Below are 17,919 nucleotides of genomic sequence, written 5' to 3'. Positions count from 1 at the left end.
CGCACACAAAATATGCAGTGGGTTAACGGACACTAGAAAATGGGCTGCAAATTACAAGAGGCAGAGGGAAATGCATTTCCAGTGATAACCTGACAGCTGTCGTCTCCCATTGGGCAAGGAGAGTAATAAAAGAGAAAATTCCTATTGACATTTCGGCCTGTTCATAGGCTCATGAGTGACAGCTACTTCCATTTACAAGATGTAGGGGGGGGAATGTACATCTGGGGCAGCCGCAGCCTACAAGCTTTACAAGGAAGTACGGACAGGCAGCTGCTGTGCATTTGAATACCCGGTGCTCCATCATAGGCATCATAGGCAACTGCCTTACACTTACTCAGACGATAGGTCCACCTAACCCAGTGCTGTACATTCTAACCTGACTTGGCTGACCTGGCCACTTGGATCCATGCTACGGTAACATCAAGGCTCGGCTATTGTAATGCTCTGTACATAGGTCTCCCATCTAAGTTAACTAGGAGGGCTTCAACTAGTGCAAAATGCTGCAGCTCAACTGTTATCAGGAGTGAGCAGGAGCATGAACATCACTCCCATCCTACAGTTGCTCCATTGGCTACCCATCAGTTACTGTGCTTGGTTGAAGGTATTAGTTATTACATACAAAGTTCTTCACGGCTTTGGTCTGGCATACCTACAGGACCACCACCCTCCCTATATTCCTCCATGGCAGCTTCGCTCATCTAAACAGGGTCTCCTGCAGGTGCCAGGCTGCGCACAGGTGAAGTCAGCAGCAGCTCGTACACAAGCTTTCTCTGTAGTGGCCCCTATCCCGTGGAATGACCTGCCTGAGGAAGTCAGAAAAGCCCCCACTCTCCTGGCTTTTCGAAAATGATGCAAAACGGAACTATTCAAAAAGCTTTTTTCTCAAATGGGAGGGCTGTATTGTAGGGATGGGGTCTCAGATGCTTTGCTAATGAGTTAGGAACCATAGACTTCATCACTATATTGCCTTACATATTATCTGTTGCTTTAAATATGTACTCCTATGTACCACCTGTGCTCCATGTTGTCTAATGTTAGTCCTAGAATTGATTATGTTCTACTGCAGTATTTTTTCTACTCTGTATTGGATTCTGGCTAATACTATGTCTTTTAAACTTTTATCTATTTACCATATGGCATTGTTTATGGAAATGTCCTTGATACTGTATTGAAATGTACTTGATATTGATTGTACTAATCTCATACTATGTAATCCGCCTTGAGTCTCAGTGAGAAAGGTGGACTAAGACAGACAGACAGACAGACAGACAGACAGACAGACAGACAGACAGACAGACAGACAGACAGACAGACAGACAGATAGCTGGCAGTGGATCTCCAAGGATTCATAAGCAGAGTTCTTCCCCCAGGCCTATTATCTTAGATGCCTTGGACTGAACCATGCTCTGCTTAAGGTGTATGGTGACTGCTAAAGTTAGTGGTTCAACAGAAAACATCTTGCTGTGCTGTGGTTTGAAATCAAACAAGCCAACTAAAATGGCAATGTCATTCTTACAAGAAGGTACCAGGATCCACAACCACTGACTTGGCTGCCACCAATGAGAGATGGCAATGAAGTCCAGGGCAGAATTTACATGCACAGAGTGGGAACAAGCCTAGAGAAAGAAATACTAGAGTAACAGGCACTCCTTGGTTTCCAGTTGGGTTTAGTCAATCCATCCATTTCTGCCAGCTGATCCTAGAACAATATGGTGGTGGGGGTCAGGTATTGCAACATGTGACTTGGAATAAATTCATTAGATGTGCAGAGACCGAGAGCAGGGGCAGGCAAACACTCAGCCAGCTCTGACAAGCGATCTACGCCATATTCCCCAATATTCCGGTCCTCCCATACTGTTTTGGTATTCAGATCCATTTTTTTTTCAGGATTCTGAAATTAACTGGGCATTATTCTCCATAGGGGAGTTGTTCTGGAGGGCTGCAGTGGTTATTTTCATGCAAATGGCATCAAAATTGCAGCAGAGTGGCCTTTCTACTACCCCCCCCCCCACGTTTCAAGAAGATTGGGCCAAGTGGTCCAATTTTACAGGCTCTCAAAGAAGGTGTCCTCAGCTACTCTCCATTGTTTCCTATGGGGGAAAAATCCCATGCTTTCTCCAGGACAAAGAAGCCTTAGTCAAACACACAAAAGCAATCACTGACCCAAAGCTTCCCAATGTAAAAAGAAGCAACAAAGCCCAACAAAACCAGAGTATCTCAGCAGAGCCAACCTTGCGGTAGGCAGCAAAAGTAAGGCACAGGAGCATGCGCTCCAAGAAATCGTGCCCTGAAGCTACCTGCAGCTGGGCCAGCATTTCTGTGGACTATGAGAAAATCAACATGATTGGGCACACAGTTGAGCTCCCCTTAACATGTGATGCCATTAGCATATGAGAGTTGCCTCCCTCCCTCTCCCTTTTTTGCCTGGGATACCCCCAAAAGGAAGAAAAACAAGCTGCTGCGACCTTTAAAATGCCAGCCCTGGTAATTCCCAAATATTTTGGGGGATAACCAGGATCAGAATACCAGTATATCGGAGAATATCAGATATAAATCCGGATTCCTGAATATACCTGGAAAATAACCATAAGATATTTTCAAGTGTATTTTAAACAGAAATGCTGAAGTGCACACAACCCTAATTTCCCTTCTGCAGCACAGGAACAATGCCACTGCAGTGTTGGTATAGCAAAAGAGTTTATGTAACACTATTATAGTGGTAGTTATGAGTGACCTCTTCTAATTTATTTGTTGCTGTATGAAATCCTAGGACTAAGCTGTGAAGGCCAAAAGGAATCTTTAAAGATTGGGAATTGTATTATGATTTGGGCAGCAATGTCATAGCTCATTCTGAGCGATTTTTTTGGAGTGTGAGGGTTTGGCGAAAATCTCCCTTATTTAAAATGAATTTAAAGAGTTAACCGATGAAAGACCCAGAACAAAAATTCTGAGATAATATAGAATGTAATTGGTTTATAGAAGTAATCATTTTATAGTCCTTGTGCAAAACAAACATTAATACCAAAGTAAGCTACCTCACAGAGGTAAGTTAATAAATATACAATGAATTGATGGAACTCCTGTCACATTCTGATAAATGATGCAGAAAGCTCGAACAACAGACAGCCTTTTTGGTGTCCCCCCCTTTAATCCTAGTAATACATCTAAATCAGCCCAAACAGTTTCTATATCTATACTGAAAGGAATCCTGATTGCCTGTATTTTGAACTAGGTCTCTTTTCCAAAATGACCACCTTTTCATGCGTCCTTTCACGAGGGTGAAGAAGCAGGGAAACAAGTCTTTTAAAAAGTTGTTCTGTAACGTTTTCATGGAACACACTTGACATTTAACTTGACTTATTTGAGGACTGCTGAAAATTAATTTATTTTCACATCATTGCAATTCACGTTCCAGTTATCATTTTAATGGTAAATAAAATTAATTTCATGGTTGCTTTCGTTCCCTTTTTATATGGGCCAGAGGAGTGCAAGGTGAATTTTCACCTCAGTTAGTTAATTTACATCTGATTATTCATAAGACTGAGACATCTGTCTTTGAATATAATGGAGATTCAGAAGGGGGGCAAATTATCAACTAGGCAGGAGATTGATTATGAAAAGTGCTTGTTTGTGTATGCATGAAAAGAAAGGAAATATAAAGGAATAAAACAGAAATACATTTTGTGTACTCTTGAGTACATTTTGTGTACTCTGAGCCTAGAAATTGTGATACCATTCCAGCCTGCAATGAGGAAACAATGTCATTGCAATGACAGTGAAACTGTAGCCGAGGAAATTGGTAAATTTAACACATAGCCAATAGTTATGAACAATGGTCTCTCTAATCACTTTCAGCTTGCTTCAAACAGCTTGTCTCTTGCTTAAATTTAACACTGTCTGTTATTCTTAGCTAATTGAATTTATGTAGACCAAGGAAGTTGTTTTAGGACCGAGGAAATTGATTATTAACTAATAAGTGTTATAATACTGTTCTGATTAACTAACATTTAGAAGGATTAGGTAAATCTTTCTTCAGTATAAAATACAGCTGACAAGCTGACTCAGCTAGATACTGTTGAAACAGGAAGCTTGTAGCTTGAAAAAGAGGAAGTTACAGCATTGTGTATCTTAGAATAGACTGCTTAGAAGCGTAAGACTGATTATTTATGAGAATATGTCTGAATTTATGCCGCACTAAGGAAAGGTCATGTCTGGAGCAATGGTCTTGATGATAAGGATTTTGTTATCTAAAATAACCTGCACTCAAAGTGAAAGCAGAAGCAACGTAGACATGTTTATCTAAAATGTCAGTTGAAGTGCCTCGCTGTTAAATGAGAAAACAGATGTATTTTATATGAAATGAGCTCAGCTTACCCGGATACCAACACCATGTGATGTGTCTATATGCTGAATGTATAAAATGAGGAACTGTGAATGATTCGGGAGCTCAGTTCTCTGTGGCATTAGCTACGCTGGGCTCTGCCGGCAATAAACTTCATTCCTTCCTGAAGATTCTGTTTGGTCTCAATTCTTGGGAACGAGATAGCCTGCTACATTTTGGGGGCTCGTTCTTCCGGGATTGAGGGGACCATTGGGGTGCCCCCTTGACCCCCAGTCCGTGGCCGCTGGTTCCAGACTGGTAGTGGACCTGTGGGCGCCCCCTGAGTTTTTCAGGAGCAGGCCCTGCCTTCCTCGGGTGTCAGCGGTGCGCCACTGGGGCGTCAACGACCCGGTGACGGAATCAGGAACGAGTGATCCAGGAAAGTCCCGGGACAAGTAAGTATGGAGTAACTGGGGTTACCGTTTCCTTTTGAAACGAAGAGGGGCTTGATCACCCCCTAGCACGGCCCAAGTAGGGGAGTCGGTGGGACTCTTCCGAACCCGCTGTTGCTGTAGGTACTGGGTTGGAAACTTGCCGTGTGAATGACATGAATGGAACGCCATAAGGCGATCGGTGTATTGAATCTCTGAGACGCAGTTCCTGGCTGGGCGACTTCGTCAGGTCGTCAAAGACGAGAAGCGTTTGCGTAGGGACCCCTGAGAAACAGACCCCCTACTGTTTCTTGCTGTTATTTGTTCTCCCTAGTCTGTCTTGTCTTGTCTGGGCTCTGTGTTGATAATGGGAGGTTCATGCTCATCCCCAGAAAATACCCCCCTGGCATTGATGTTGAAACATTTCCAGGAGGTGTGTGGAGGATGGGTTCAGTCAGGGGAGAATCCAACCCCTGAGCTGTTGGAAATTTTCTGTACCTTAGAGTGGCCTACATTTGATTTAGGCAGGCCAAAGGAAGGGACTTTTGATGAAACAACTGCCCTAGATGTTTATCACTTTACTCTTAAGTATCATGATGATCAGATTATATATGCACAGTCATGGTTTGATACTTGTTTGAATCCCCCTCCCTGGGTTAAGAACTGGCTGGGGTACCGGGCTAGGAAGAAGGAGGTGCAGCTTATGGCCCTAGGGAAAGGAAGGAGGATGAATCCACAGTCAAGAAGGCGACCACCAAAGGGAGGCATTTATCCTGTGGTGCCAGTAAAGCGAGATACTGCCTGCCCCACTGCCCCTCTAGAAGCTAGACTCCAGCCAAAGGCTAAACCTGTTAAAACAAACCCAAGAAGAAGAGGTGCCCCCACCATCATATGCTCCCTCACTGCCTAGAGGAGGAGAGAGAGTGGAAGGGCCTGTAGAAGAGCAAGTAGGGGGAGCTGGGGTAGACCAAGAAACCCCTCCAATGCTATCCCTGCCAAAACCAGATCTCAGACACGGAAAGAAGATGCAGAGGCAGAAGATGAGTATAAAGATATCCCAGAGCTAGAAAAAGAAGGGGAAGAGAGCAATGTCTATCCCTTGAAGGAAACTAAAGCCTGTCCCTTAAGAGAGACTATGGACCCTCGCTCTGGGACCTTGCACTTAATATATATACCATTTACAACTACTGATCTGTACAATTGGAAGACTCAAACACCTCCATTCTCAGATCAGCCAGAACCGGTGACTACTTTGTTTCAGTCCATAATTAATAGCCATAAACCAACTTGGCAGGACTGTAACCAGCTCCTGAACACGTTCTTCAATACAGAGGAACGCAAACGTATTATACAAGGCGCTAGGAAATACCTAGCAAAGCTAGTGAAAGAAGGGGAGGATGCAGAAACAAAAGGTGAAAGAGGCATTTCCTATGGCAAATCCGAACCGGGATGCCAATGAAGAGGGAGGCATGGCTAAACTAACCAGGTACCAGCAAGCCCTGATGCAAGGGATAAAGGCTGCAGGAAAAAGAAAAATACAAGAGTGTCAACAAGGACCAAATGAGCCTCCTGGTGCTTTTCTAGAAAGGGTCTACCAGACCTACCGTCAATACACTCCCTATGTCCCAGAAGCAGAAGAAAATAGAAGAATGGTTTTGAACACTTTTGTCACCCAAGCAGCAGGGGACATTAGAAGGAAAATACAGAAGCAAGAAGGGTTCCTGGGAATGAATATAGAGCAGCTGCTTGAAATTGCCCATAAAGTTTTTTCTAATTGTGAACAGGAAGCACAAAGAGAGACTGATAGGAAAATGAAAAAGAAGGCAGAATTGTTGGCTGTAGCACCGGCCCAGCAGCCCCAACAGGGACAGTACCCCCCTGGAAGGGGACGTATGGGGGGTACCCTGAGAGAGAGAAGAGGAGGCAGACAGCCCCTAGATTTTGAAACATGTGCGTGGTGTTTTAAAAGAGGGCATTGGAAAGATGAGTGCAAAAAGAGGCTACAGAGTATCAGGGGATGTGGAAGAGGACGAGATGATAGAAGAAGGAAAAGATGGGACCCCCAGAGCCGAGGGGAAGTCCGAAATGGAATGTATAAAAGATGAGGACCAGCCATGGAAGCAGCATTAAGAGAGAACAAATATGGGTGGCAAATAAACTCTGAATGGGACAAAGAATGGGAGGCATAGGCCAGACTGAGCACCTACAATCTTGGCCCCCAGGAGCCCATGGTTGAAATTTGCGTGGGGAGCCAAAATATTTCTTTCTTAGTGGACACTGGAGCTGAACGTTCAGTAGTAACTCAGCCAGTAGTCCCAGTGACAGATAAAACAATCATTGTAAGGGGATTTGTTATGAGGCTACCCAGAAGTTGCTAAAGGTGCTATACAAAGCTGACTACAAAGTGTCACAGAAGAAAGCACAGCTCTGTCAGCCCCAAGTAAAATATTTGGGATTTGATATATCAGAAGGAATCAGGTCCCTGGGCCATGAATGCAAGGAAGCAGTCTGCTCCATTCCAGAGCCCTCCTCCAGGAGGTGAGTGTGTGAATTTCTGAAGTCTGCAGGGTATTGCCAAATTTGGATTCCCAACTTTGCAGAAACAGCAAAGCCCCTTTATGAAGCTACAAAGGGGGGAGAACGGGATCCTTTTTCTGTGGGGAAAAGAGCAGAAGCAAGCATTCCAGACTCTTAAAGGACAGTTGCTGGAAGCCCCTGCCCTGGGTCTGCCAGACCTTATGAAGCCTTTTTGCTTGTCTGTGCATAAGAGGAATGGCACAGCAGCTGGAGTATTAACCCAGCATCTGGGAAATTGGGAGAGGCCAGTAGCATACCTGTCTAAGCAGTTGGATGCTGTAGCAAAGGGCTGGCCAGCTTGTCTCCGTGCAGTAGCAGCCACAGCAGAGCTAGTCAAAGATTCGCAGAAGCTGACTTTGGGACCGAAGGTCTGTGTTAAAGTCCCACATTCTGTGCTCGCCCTGATGGACTACAGGGAAGAGATTTGTTCACAAATGTATGCATGACCACGTATCAGAGATTGCTGAAAACCCACAAGTGGAGCTAACTGTAATTAGTGCTCTCAACTCAGCATCCTTACTACCAGTAGATGAGGAGAGCCCAACCCTTGATTGTCTCCGAACCACTGATGAAGTTTACTCTAGCCGAAAGGACCTGACTGATGTCCCATGCCAAACCCAGATATTGATTATTTTACTGATGGTAGCAGTTTTGTTGAAAATGGGGTCAGAAAGGCAGGCTATGCAGTGGTAACCTGGACTAAGAATATAGAAGCTAAACCCCTGCCCCCTAATACCTCTGCTCAGAAAACTGAACTTATTGCGTTAACCAGAGCCCTTCAGCTGGTAGAGGGATTGAAAGTTAATATTTGGACTGACTCTAAATGTGCATTTCCGACCCTGCATGCCCATGGAGCTTTGTATAAAGAAAAGGGCCTCATTACTGCTTCAGGGAGAGGAATTAAAAATGGACCTGAGATTTTGCAACTGCTCCAAGCCGTAAATGCCCCACTGAAAGTAGCTGTTATGCACTGCCGTGCCCACTAGAAGCCACTGAGCCCAGTGGTAAAAGGGAACCGTCGGGCAGATGAAGCAGCTAAGGCGGCTGCCAGGGAAGAGTATTTACAGTCGTTGAGTCTTCAGTGCCCTCTCTTCCAAGTCCAGATGTCTGATTGGACTCCAAAGTATTCCCATGAGGAGGAGGACTAGGCTAGTCCTCAGAATACCCAGAGATGTGATGGCTGGCTTCAGTTTCCAGATAGAAGACTCTTTAAGCCAGAATCAATTGCTCATGCAGTAGTAAAAGCTGCCCGTGAAGCCACTCATTATGGAAAGTCAGCAATAGCAGAGTTACTAAACAAGGACTTGTACATTGCTAAACTACATGGACTGTGTGCAGCTGTTTCCAGAAGCTGTGTTGTGTGTGCCAGAAACAACCCCCGACAAGGACCAGGTCCACCTCCTGAGTTCCAACCCCCGGGGTCTCTGCCATTTCAGTCACTAGTTGTAGATTTTACTGAATTGCCATGGTACCAAGTATTCCGATACTTGTCAGTGTTTGTTGACTCATATTCTGGGTGAGTAAAAGCATTTCCTTGTAAACCTGAAAAGGCCAAAGAGGTAGTTCGGTGTCTCTTAAAGGAAATTGTAGGACGGTGGGGTCTGCCAGCAGTTATTTGAAAATGTCCCCATTTGAGTTAATGTTTGGTAGGCCACCTCCTATTTTACAAGGTGTTACAGGAAACCCTTGTCAGTTGGGAGATCTGAGACTCAGGGAACAAGTTATAGCCCTGGGTAAAACTTTGCAGAAAATTCAAAAGTATGTAGAAAAACAATAGCCTTTGCCAGTGTTTAATCCAGTCCATAAGTTTCAGCCAAAAGATGAGATTTGGGTAAAGGACTGGCAAGTAATTCTAATGGGACCTAAATAGAAGGGCCCATACACTGTCCTGTTAGCAACTCCCACTGCTGTAAAGGTAAAAGGCATTGCAGCTTGAGTTCATTGGACTAATATTAAACCTGCTGCCACGCCTTGAGTTTCAGAGATCTGTCCAGATGATGCCCTCCGTCTCTGACTGAAGAAGCTACCCTCTGGATCTCAGCCTACCGGAAAAGGCTGAGATTCACAGGCAACAGTTCCGGGGCCTGGTACCTGAGCACTCCAGAAGGCTGTTCAGGTTCTGAAGAAGCTCTGGTCTAGCCACTCCTGGGCTGGCTAGTCTACCCACAGCTGAAGCTTTGATCATCGGTGGACTACAGTAACAGTTAATGTTTTTTTTCGTGTTTTCTCCTATACTTTTACTGGTTGTGCACTTTTCCTGTGTTTTGTTTTCCTTTTCTATTGCTTCTATAAGTTTAGGACAGGTATCCAAGAAATAGTTTGTCCTGACTGTGGCTGTCAGCATTATAATAATACACCTTGTCCTCGTTGTTTCCTGTCTACTCCTCCTGCTCTCCCACTCCAGGAGATGCCACCACAAGAGAGGCATCCTAACATTATATCCAGACTTAATTTCTGATCAATGTCATCATAAGTATCTTGCTGGTGTGTGTTATCTTAAGGGAAAGCTGGTAGAAAAGGCTTTGCTCTTAGTGGGGGTGTGCTCTAACTGAAATTATATTTCTTCCTTATTATATTTCATGCATTATTTGCTTAATACAGTCTACTGTTTCAAAAATTGACAATGTTAGCAACTCCAGTGTCGCCTCTGCCCAGTAAGGGAGCCCCACCTGCGGCCCAATTACTGACACTGTCCCCAGAAAGGGTGCGCTTACTTAAAATGCGCAGCTTAGAGTCCTCAGGACCTGATGAGGAGGAGGGGGCGTATTGACCCTAGAGGGAAGATATACTGTTATTGTTCGGCCTCTTCTGCTTCGCTATCAAGGCCGAAAAGGGGGGAAATGTAGCCGAGGAAATTGGTAAATTTAACACATAGCCAATAGTTATGAACAATGGTCTCTCTAATCACTTTCAGCTTGCTTCAAACAGCTTGTCTCTTGCTTAAATTTAACACTGTCTGTTATTCTTAGCTAATTGAATTTATGTAGACCAAGGAAGTTGTTTTAGGACCGAGGAAATTGATTATTAACTAATAAGTGTTATAATACTGTTCTGATTAACTAACATTTAGAAGGATTAGGTAAATCTTTCTTCAGTATAAAATACAGCTGACAAGCTGACTCAGCTAGATACTGTTGAAACAGGAAGCTTGTAGCTTGAAAAAGAGGAAGTTACAGCATTGTGTATCTTAGAATAGACTGCTTAGAAGCGTAAGACTGATTATTTATGAGAATATGTCTGAATTTATGCCGCACTAAGGAAAGGTCATGTCTGGAGCAATGGTCTTGATGATAAGGATTTTGTTATCTAAAATAACCTGCACTCAAAGTGAAAGCAGAAGCAACGTAGACATGTTTATCTAAAATGTCAGTTGAAGTGCCTCGCTGTTAAATGAGAAAACAGATGTATTTTATATGAAATGAGCTCAGCTTACCCGGATACCAACACCATGTGATGTGTCTATATGCTGAATGTATAAAATGAGGAACTGTGAATGATTCGGGAGCTCAGTTCTCTGTGGCATTAGCTACGCTGGGCTCTGCCGGCAATAAACTTCATTCCTTCCTGAAGATTCTGTTTGGTCTCAATTCTTGGGAACGAGATAGCCTGCTACAAAACTACAGAGTTTAGGTATGATAGTTATAGCACTAGTATATCCTACTTACTAGGCTGTTATGGTCCAGCCCTTCCAAGAGAGAGAGATTGATATCTATTGTACAACGCTTAGATGGACCAGTTTGCATACTTAGCTCGACACACCGATACTCTTCTTGCACTTCACATAATGTGTGCTGTGGTGCAGCAACACTCTTGATGTACAAGGTTCAGTTTGCATATTAGTTCCTTTATGAAGAGTAAATCGGGTCTCTGTGGGGAGTGTTGAAGCCCATGTTGCATAATGTGCCTGGTGTGAATGTGAGTGTGCAGAGGGGTGCACCTGCTCACTCCTCTACTAAAGGAATTAGATTGTTGATAGAAGAACAATGTAAACAGGCCTACAGAGGCAGGTATATCGATAAAGATATAAGCTGTAGAGTTATACTCCGCTACTGTTCAGCTTGTGTTCATTTATCTAATCAGAAAATCAAGACAAAGCTGGGTCTTTCAACACACACACGCACACACACTTTTAAGTGCTTGTGTATGCAGGGCTTTTTTTCAGGGGGAACACGGGGGAACGGAGTTCCGGAACCTCTTGAAAATGGTCACATGGCTGGTGGCCCCGCTCCCTGATCTCCAGACAGAGGGGAGTTTAGATTGCCTTCTGCGCCACTTGGCGGCATGGAGGGCAATCTAAACTCCCCTCTGTCTGGAGATCAGGGGGTGGGGCCACCAGCCATGTGACCATTTTCTCTGCGGGCAACCCACTGAGTTCCGCCACCTCTTTTCCCAGAAAAAAAGCCCTGTGTGTATGTATATGTATATATTTTCCAAATGGCTCCCCAATACAACATCTTTGACAATTCATTTATTTGGATATTTATATCCTACTTTTCTCACCAATGGAGACTGAAAACTGCTTGTAGCAGCATTTGTCTTGCCTCAATTTTATCCTCATAACAACCTTGTGAGGTAAGGCAGACTGAGATACAGTGACTGGCCCAAGTTCACACAGCAAATTTCCTCAGTAGAGTGAAAATCTGAACCTGGGTCCCTCAGATCCTAGTCCAACACTTTAACTGCTATACCCTACTGGGCCTCTTGATGGTTGCATTTGAAGGGATTGCCTTTTACACCATTACTTGAACTTTTAAATGAATTCCATGTGAGTTTCTTCTATGGTGCAATGGAGATATATCCCAGAACCCAAATGAGGCATAGGCACAGAAAGGGAAAAAACACAAGCACTGGATGAAGGGACAGCACTACAAATAAAACAGGAAAAAAGAGAGAGGTCTTTGGCAGGCACTGAATTATTTCTGTGCAATAAAAATTAAGAAAAGCCCAACATGCTTTGATTAAAATCTTCAGTGCAATGATAAGAGCCTTATATAAATCAATACTGAAGCAAAAACTTCTATATAAACCAACTATTTGTCATGAGCCTGTGCCCTACTTCTCTGCTCCGAAAAGTCTGAAGTGTTCCTCCAACTTAAATGGTTCTTCTGTCAAAAGAAGAGACACTTAAGCTGCAGGAGGCTCCTTAGGCTGGAGGAAGGCTTGAAGTGATAGGATACAGGCCCCTGAAATATATGTTAAGGAAAAAACACGCATAACTTGGAGTCCCGGGAAGATATACACTGTTTTCACACACGTTGCATAATGCACTTCAATGCATTTTAGCAATCTCTGACAACTGGATTTCCCAGTGTGAAACAAAAAAATCCAGTTGCAAATGATTGCTAAAGAGCATTGAAATTACACTATTGAAAGCATATATTAAAGCTTATGGACTGCTGTGATTCCACATTTGCTAACTCTACCATTTTTAGGAAGAAAGGAGATTCTCCCTCCCCAATGGGCTGGAGTTGCCCGTTCTATATGGCTACAGAATTTGGTACTGCTGTGTTCAAGTGCTTAGAAAAAGTATAAACTGGCATTGGAGGAAGGAAAAGCTAGATATGTTGGGGAGCCATTATATAAACCAATAATCATAAGCCATTCCATAACAACAACAACATTTGATTTATATACCGCCCTTCAGGGCTACTTAAAGCCCACTCAGAGCGGTTTACAAAGTATGTCATTATTATCCCCACAACAATCACCCTGTGAGGTGGGTGGGGCTAAGAGAGCTCTGAGACAGCTATGATTGACCCAAGGTCACCCAGCTGGCTTCAAGCAGAAGAGTGGGGAATCAAACCCGGTTCTCCAGATTAGAGTCCTGCCACTCTTAACCACTACACCAAACTGGCTCTCACCAGTACACGTAATAATACAACATGAATTATTTAAAGTTTTCTCATATATTATCTCCATACATATTAAGTGGTACCTTCCTGGATCAGACCATTGGTCCCTCTAATTCTACATCTTGTTTTAAAACAATGTCCAACCAGTTGTACCGGAAGTCCAACAACAAACAGGGCATAGAGGTTAAGACCTCCCCCTCATGTTGCTTCCCAGCACAGGCATTCATCGGATCCCTTAGTCATCATGGCATTGGCTAGTAGCTATAGGTGGGTCTATTCTTCATGAATCTGTCAAATCCCCCTTTAAAGCCAACTATGCCCAAGGGCATCATTACATACACTGGCAGTGAATGCCTCATTTTAATTACTCATTGCGTGAAGAAGCACATCCTTTTTGTCTGTCCTGAATCAGGTTCCTTGGGTGCCGCCTAGTTCTTGTACTATGGGAGAGAGAGAAAAAGTTCTCTCTAGTGGTTTCCACATGGGAAGGAGCCCGTGTGCAGCGGCAATGGCACTTCCACACGGGCAGTTTCTCTGCCCTAGTCACCCAAGACTGGGTGCTTCTGCAAAAGCCACTGGGGCTTTTGCAATTTTTTAAAAAAATTGGCACTGGAATATTCTTATCCCAACATACTGTTTTAAAAATAAATGTAAGAAGTTCTGTGAATTCCCAGCCCCTTCCATTGTGAAGGTATGCATTTCCCTTATCTCCACAAGGGAAAGGGCTAGAGACCTGTTACACTTTTTGTTACAATGTATGTTTATATAATGATATTCTAGTGTTGATACTTTTAAAAATAAAAAAGCACCCTGGTGTTGGGTGGGATGGTTGCTGGGGATACAGGATCAGGGAAAATAGCTGCCACGTGGGCAGGAAAATCCCAATGTTACTACCCTCACAGCAGCCATCCAGGCTTTACTGCAATCTTTCCCAAAACTTCTGAGCAAAGCAGGTTTGAGAAATATCAGGGAAAAGCCAGGGAACTCCCAGAATGTGCATGAATGCATCATGAAGCTGTGTGTATGTGTGTTATGTGCCATCAAGTCGCCTCCAACCCTATGAATGAAAGATCTCCCAAACATCCTATCATTAACAGACTTGCTCCGATCCTGCAAACTGGAGGAGATGGCTTCTTTTATTGAGTGAAGAAGCACATCTTTGCTTCTCTCCATGATGCTGTGGGGAGTAGAAAACTCACCCCACTTACCAACAGCATTGGAACCGGGGCACATAACATGTGCAGAAATTGACTCGTCTTCTTTCTTTACCCCACGTAAAAGTGTATAGCTCTCAATCATATTTCACCTTAGTTGTCTGTTCCTTACAACAGAAGGTAGTTTAGTATTCTTATCTGAGAGATGCTGGCTTCTTTACGGCTTCTTGTGCTTATAGCAGAGGTAAGATTTGAACCCTGAGAAGATGGAAGTTGCCTGTCTCAACTCAGGCTCTTAGCACACTGTAGTAGCTCTCTTTTCCTATTTTAGGGACATACTTGTAAGACTGGTCCTGACCTGGATAGCCCAGGTGAGCCTGATCTCATCAGATCTCAGAAGCTAAGCAGGGTTGGCCTTGGCTAGTAATTGGATGCGAGACCTCCAGTGAAGACCCAGGTTGCAGAGGAAGACAATGGCAAAACACCTCTGTTAGTCTCTTGCCATGAAAACCCCACCGGGGTCTCCATAAGTCAGCTATGACTTGACAACACTCTCCACCACCTCCTCTTTTAAGACTGACTGCAAGGAAAGGCTTACCAGAAAGTAGTGAAAAAATATTTTAAGCCATGTTCTGGGAAAAAAACCAGTATATAGAATATTTAATGCAGTGTTGAAGAAGTATGGATCTCCCCGTTCTGCTCTTTTGTTCTTCCAAAATATTGTTCTGTACAGCCCTTCCCTTTAATTTCACTGTAGCTGGGAGAAATTTCTAAAATTCCAGAATTGGAGCATATAGTTCAGTTCATTCAGCTCCCTTTCCCTTCTACATTACCAGAGTGTGCATGTGGATTGATAAAACATTACACAAAAGTAACTCTGATATGATTTTCTATACAATTGCAACAAGAACCTGTGTTGGCAGTGGTTTCTGATTTGCAGATGTGCTCATGGTCACTGGTAAAACACTATCCCAAAAGAACCTTGATACTACTAAAACGGCCCCCAGGTGGCTATTTTGCTGTATTTTATCACTGTTTCCTTGCACAGAGATGATCAAGATGCACATAATATGGAGGAATTGAAAGCTGTGAGAAAAAGAACATATACAGAGCTCTGGAAAAAAAATGTTGGGGGGAAAAACCCTGGAACAACAGAGAGTTCTTAATCCTGTGGTTCCATTGCAGGAATAATATACTAGGTAATTTGGAACTCCAAAATCCAGACAAGAAGAATTTCCGAAGCATTCCTAGTATGTCTAGTATGTTTGCTCTTGGGGAAGTATGCGCTTCTTGTTTTGTTCTGAGCATGGTATGAAAAGGGGGCAAGGGAAGCATCAGCAGGATCATAATTTTCAATGTGATTTATGGAAGTCCATTTCCCATCTTCAGCTGCAGGGATGACTGACAGCAGGTCAGCTCTAAGCCCTTGACCTTACTTGGCAGGCTGTTGTCAGGAGGAAACCCATTTCACTTTGTTTTCCTTTCCCTCTCTTGTTATTCCACTCGCTTAACCTTGTATAGTATAACTTAGCTTTGTGCTCTTCTCAGTTGCCTCCAGATTTAATGTAATGGCGAAGTGGAAAATTCCTAACACAAAGTGTCCAAAATTGAGAACACATGTTGAGTATTAGTCCCCAGACAGCCTGCTGTGCAGTTTGAAAGGAAAAGAACTCTCCAGGAAATTTAAAAGCTAAACTGAAGTGAAAAGCATTGCTTTCCCCACATAACCAAGAGGCTGAAAATAATAAAATAAAATGAAACATTGCAATGTTGTAGGTCAAGCAGGTGTCTTTTGAATTTTCATGGGTTTTCAGAACAGTTGCACCCCCCTTCCCCACTATTGTTGCATCACTCACTTCATATTCATCAGGTTTTATACAAGAAGTTACAATTCCTATTCCATTGCTTTCTAACTAATGTATTTATAATAGGTATTGGTGCTGTGTCTTGTTATTTTTCCTCCTGTTGTTAGCAGTCAGACCCCCTCCTCACACTAAGAGGGCAGTTTATGGATGGAATATCATAAATGCCCCTCATAAGTCCAAGGCACTGCCTGGCCCAGAGCAGATACCAGCTGGTGGGAGCCCAGAAAATGACCAGATTGTGAGTCAGAGCAGCTGATTGACTGATGCCCCTCCACACCCTGGAGAAAGACACAAAACTTTAAACAATGAGACTCCCAGGAAACTCCTGACTTACCTCGTCAATGTGTGATCTCGTTTCCCCTCACCCACTTACTGTAATCAGAGCTATTCAGCAAACCTGGTTGCTTTTCCAATCCGGTGTTTAAAGGGTCATCAAACACTTTTTCACCAATAGTCTACCTCAGAAAGGAACCATCAAACTTCTCCAAACTTATCGTCCAACCTCTGGCAACCCATTAAGCCATTGTTTTTGAGGCGAAGTTGTCAGCTTGCCCCAGGGAGCATTTCACCCTATAACTGGGCTCTTCAGCCATGTGTTGTGTGTGTGTGCTGGATCCATCCACATGCCCCCAATTCATTTGAACTTCTCCATGAAACACTGGTCATTTTGCTGCCTCTGTAGACCTCTCTGCTCTTCGAGACTGGTAACTATCGCCCTCCCTAAAACTGCTTTCTCCCATTTTCCTCCCTGATTTTCTTAGTTAGCCATCAACATGTGTTGTGTATGATTTTTATGTGTTTACCCTTTTTATTATTTTAATAAAAACCCTTTCCTGTTGAACATGTCTGATTTATTTGAGAGTTCTCTAAGAGAATAATCCCCGTAGACATTGGTGGGGAGTCTCAGTTACCCCCTTTTGCTTTCCTCTTTATAGTTAATTCCTTCAACTAATTAAGGAGACCTCCTATTTGAGTAACATTGTAGGGTGGAAATCAGCCACTGGCTAGTCATGAGTGTTTACAGTAGTGTCAAATGCTACCAGAAAATGTGAGGAAGGTATTTATCCTCATATTCCTTAGACACATAAAACAGAAATGTTTAGGGCATCTGAGGATGGTTAATGGCTGCAAAAATAGCAAGGTTCTTTTTATCTGCTTCTTTTTACTGTTGTGTAAGATGTAATTGTTTATTCGTGTAATTTGCTGGCTGAGTAGCACTTTTTACCTACTCTTTTTTCCCTAGCTGAGCCCCCATATGGTGTCCAAATGTTACAGTAAATAATTACATGCTAAATATTAAATAAAGTTCAGTCACCATTGGCTTTAGTATGAACAACTGGATTATCTATGGACCTGTACACTCTTACAGTGCTAAATTTTGTTTTTTTAAAAAAAATCATTAAACCTTAAAGACACTAGCATGAGTGTGTTAGATGTTCCATGTAATCTCTGCAACTAAACAGAGTCCTTCAGTTTGCAGAGATTACATTGGTGATTAGTGATTACACTAACACCCTAAAAACTGTATCTAAAGAAGGGATATCTTAGGAGGGAACTCTCAAAATCTTACATTCTGATAATGTTGCTGGTCTTTAAGGTGCCACTGGACTTAAATCCTGCTGTTCTACTGGAGACCAATATGGCTCCCCTAAAAACTGTATTTCATCGTTATGGCAACTAATGCTCCATAAATTACTATGATCAAGGAAATACTGCTGC

General features: G+C 43.2%; 1 protein-coding gene across 2 annotated transcripts in view; it reads right to left on the bottom strand.

The window, feature by feature from the left end:
- The window catches only part of PPM1L (protein phosphatase, Mg2+/Mn2+ dependent 1L), a 217,863-nt gene that overhangs the window by 12,454 nt on the left and 187,490 nt on the right, over positions 1–17,919 (bottom strand). The gene's annotated exons all lie outside the window — the stretch shown is intronic.

The sequence above is a fragment of the Eublepharis macularius genome, chromosome 6, assembly GCF_028583425.1.
Source record: "Eublepharis macularius isolate TG4126 chromosome 6, MPM_Emac_v1.0, whole genome shotgun sequence".
In the NCBI taxonomy this organism is placed as follows: Eukaryota; Metazoa; Chordata; class Lepidosauria; order Squamata; family Eublepharidae; genus Eublepharis; species Eublepharis macularius.
The sequence above is the reverse complement of the archived record's forward strand: the minus strand, read 5'-3'. Positions and strand labels throughout refer to the sequence as shown.